General features: G+C 30.3%; 1 non-coding gene across 1 annotated transcript; it reads left to right on the forward strand.

The window, feature by feature from the left end:
* The first annotated feature begins 2,188 nt into the window (after window positions 1–2,188).
* TRNAS-AGA (transfer RNA serine (anticodon AGA)) lies at window positions 2,189–2,270 on the forward strand. Its single transcript has one exon. It is a non-coding gene; the product is annotated as a tRNA-Ser (tRNA).
* The last annotated feature ends 1,598 nt before the right edge of the window (window positions 2,271–3,868 follow it).

A 3,868-nucleotide genomic window follows, 5' to 3' on the forward strand; every position in this document is an offset into this window, starting at 1 on the left:
TTATCCATATTGATGATAAATCGAGATAAAAAGATCTTAGTAGCCCACAAGTTAGTGGTAAAAAATCTTAATTTCATAAAACAAAACGAAGACGAAGATGAATAGTGGTCGTGATAGAAGATGTAATCAACAGAAACATTTGAAAAGGGGACGCCGATGATGATTCTGAAGCAATCAGGGTGGCGGAGAGCGACAGAGGTAAACAGCGGTGTCTTGGGTGGTGGTGATTGTTCTTAGTCGGTCGGTGGTTGAAGTGGTGTGTTGGGACGATGATGATAGCGATTGTGGATGTTGGTGGTGTTTTGTGGGCCGTTATTGTCCAAAATGGGATTGTTGCAACGATTGTGGCGATGTCGATGATGATGTTAAGACCGTTTGGTGTGGTACCAAACTTTTTGCTTGTCACGTGAGCACCACATCACTTTATTCTTGTTATCTGCCCATCCACAAAATTAATAGGAACGGTACCACACCTTACCATACTTCCTTTTTCTTTTTTCTTTTAATTAAATCAAATGTAATGATATAAAATTAATAAAAAGAAACTATTTCATTAATTTAAAAAATTAAATATTAAAAAAAAACACAATTGAAACATGGTTAAATATTACGACATGCCTATTAATCGCCAATCTAATTTCATCATAATTCTCGCCTGAATCATCTACTAACATGTCTGATTCATCATATGTATCGTCAAACAACTTGTCCTTAAAATCATTGATAACGGGATTCACTTAAGCATTGAAGAGATGTTCCACCACATCAAACGCGAAGTTTGTGGTGTCCAACTCGGTCGTATACTTCCCTTATGTTCACCATGTATTTCGGCGTACCATTTCCTACTCATTCAAATGTTGGTGAATTCTCATTTTCATTGCAGTAACAAATCGTCTTTCCCTCGTTTTTGAAAATCTACGCAGGAAGAACTAGGGGAGAAAATCAAATTTATGTACGTCGTATCACCCCCAAACCTACTGCAAAAGTTAAAGAACCATTTTAACCATAGAAAATATGTTGAGAGCATTTGTAATTGACTTCCGGTGCAAATGGAATGACTATACGATCGATCATATATGTCTTTGTTATATTTTTTCTTCTCTCTCTATGTATCTTATAAAAGGAAAAAGGAAAGTACTGATTTTTTAAAGATTAACCATTGGATATAAGCTTAAAAAATAAGTTGATTTTTTTCTAATAAATCAAGTGTTTAAAATTGAAAAGCTCAACTGCAAAAATGAAATCATCTCAATTGGTTTCATAAAACTCTTTAAACTGCTTCTACAAAAAAAGTAAATTATTATTTTATAATATATTTTGATTACATTTGAATACTAATCAACTATAATCTAACATAATAAATGAAAATTAATTTTGCCAAATGTCAAGTTCTTATTAAAATTGACGCATGTCATTTTCTAAGATTTTTGAATTATTTTTTTTCCACTTGTTATTTTCTTAAATTTAAAATCCACATTTTAATAAAATTTATATACGTAAAGTAGATCATTCTATTAAATTTCATAATAAATGCTCTATAACTTTCAAAATCTTAAATTATATATTAAATTACTTACTTTATTTATTATATTCTTTGTATTTATGTAAAATTATTACTTTAAATATAGTTAATGCTTATAATTTTATATATTAAGTCTTTTTATTATAAACTCGTGTAATACACGGGTCTGACACCTAGTAAATAATAAATGAAGATCCATTTTGTTGTATGTCAATCTTTCATGAGTTTAACTCATGTTATTTTGTGATATTTTTGAAATAAATAATATCAACATGTCAATTCTTAGGTTTTTTAAATTTTAAAAATAAAAAGCCATATAATATTTATATATTTATATATATGAAGTATTAAATGTCAAAAATATAATATTAAATTGCAATGAATACATTTCTTTATTTATTATTTAAAAAATATTTTTTGTTTACGTTTTAATATTTAAATTCATTTTTAATCAACCTGTATAATATACAGGTTTTACACCTAGTTAGTTTATAAAACTAATAAAATAATTAAGATTATGATTTATTAGCAATCAACAAAACCCCCCCTTCCCCCGATACTCGTCCTTATCCCCGTTATACGTGCGCGTTTTTGCCTTTCTAGCTGATTGGTAGGATGTAATGATGTATTATACTATACAAATGCGAAAGAAAGTAAAACAACAAAGTGGACGTGCCGGAGTGGTTATCGGGCATGACTAGAAATCATGTGGGCTTTGCCCGCGCAGGTTCGAATCCTGCCGTCCACGTTTTTTTTAGGTGTTGTGAGGAAAAATGTTGGTCAAATTTGAAATCATTGTTCGACGTTTTTGGAAACCAAACAGTTGTTTTATTAATTTTGCAAATCTATCTTTAGAAATCTGATTCTTGCTAATACATATCATCGTTGTTTGCCACTTTTTCTATTTGATTTGACATGATAAGCAGTATATGACATGCTCTTTGAAAGACATTTATGTTAAAGAAATTTGGAAGTTTTATTATTTTTAGTGAATTTTGTATATGAAATTCTTATAATTTAATTCCTATTTTGTTATTTTGTAGAAGAAAGTATAATTTACTTGAAAAGTTTACTCTCATTCAAGTGATGCTATGTCGATGTTCATAAAGGGCAAATGTGTCCGGAAGTGTTATTTCTTAGCTTGAAAAACTTATCATTGCATATTAGGTGATGATAATATATGGTACAATTAGTCAATGACCATGTGAATGAGTTTATGAGAGCAAAACATGTACTTTGAACAACAATAAAAATATTGTACCAATAATATTAACAATAACAATAACAATTTGTTTTGTAAATTCCGTTCGAGCTCTGTTTTTAGCAATTCGCGAGGGACAAGCGAATTCATGGTTTCAAATAAGTAGCATCTGCATAAGCAGCAATGAGAACTAAAACTTATTAGCATAATGAAAAGAAAGTGCTTTGGAATTCAAAAAAAATTGTTGGGCTATATGGATTGCAATTCTCGACATGACATGAATCCATTACGAAGACAAACAGGTTTGAGTTAAGTTTTTTGACCCGCCAACCTGTTTATTATACAGGTCATGTTCGGGTTTACGTATAATTTTACGGGACGACCCGTGAAACCGTTTATTTTTTATTGGATTAAAAAAAATAAAAAAATTTATTTATTAAATAAAAGAGAGATAAAGACTAACAAGTTAATATGTAATATTTGGACTTCCTTCCTTGTTACCCATGAACCCGATTTTGAACCGCAAACACGTATATTTAAACGGGTTACACGGGTGGTGTCCGTGTTTGGCTTATCTGGGTTTGGGTTAAGATAAACGACACGAATATTTATATGAGTTGTGTCTGGGTTGAGCTTCATGACCCGCCAATCCGTGACTTGCCAATCCGAAGACGACATATTTGCCACCCTAACTACCTGAAAGTTTAGCCATAGTGTTTCCAATTATAACAATGTACTTTCTCTTTTTAAGTTTTACAACATACTTCTATAATCAAGTCTAGTTTCAATACATTATATCAATGAACTTTCTATTCTTTTACCACAATGTACTTTCTGTGTTCACTTTTCATAACAAAGTACTTTTAATTTCTATTTTATGTCAATTTGCAATATTATGGTAAAAAAAAAAAAAAAAAAAAAGAAAAAAAAGAAAAACAATATTAACCATAACCAAACCTCATTAATACAACCGATCAATTTAGTCCGGTTTTGGCCCATATATGCACCCTAATCCAAATATCATAACAAAATGAGTCAAAAGAGATGTTAGATGGACACAATTTAGAACAAATTACTAAAATCGTCTTTATGGTTTGGTAAAAATTACTAGTTTGGTCCCTAAGTTTTTTTTGCACGTAGACCAT

Source organism: Lactuca sativa, chromosome 4, assembly GCF_002870075.4.
Source record: "Lactuca sativa cultivar Salinas chromosome 4, Lsat_Salinas_v11, whole genome shotgun sequence".
Classification (NCBI taxonomy): Eukaryota; Viridiplantae; Streptophyta; class Magnoliopsida; order Asterales; family Asteraceae; genus Lactuca; species Lactuca sativa.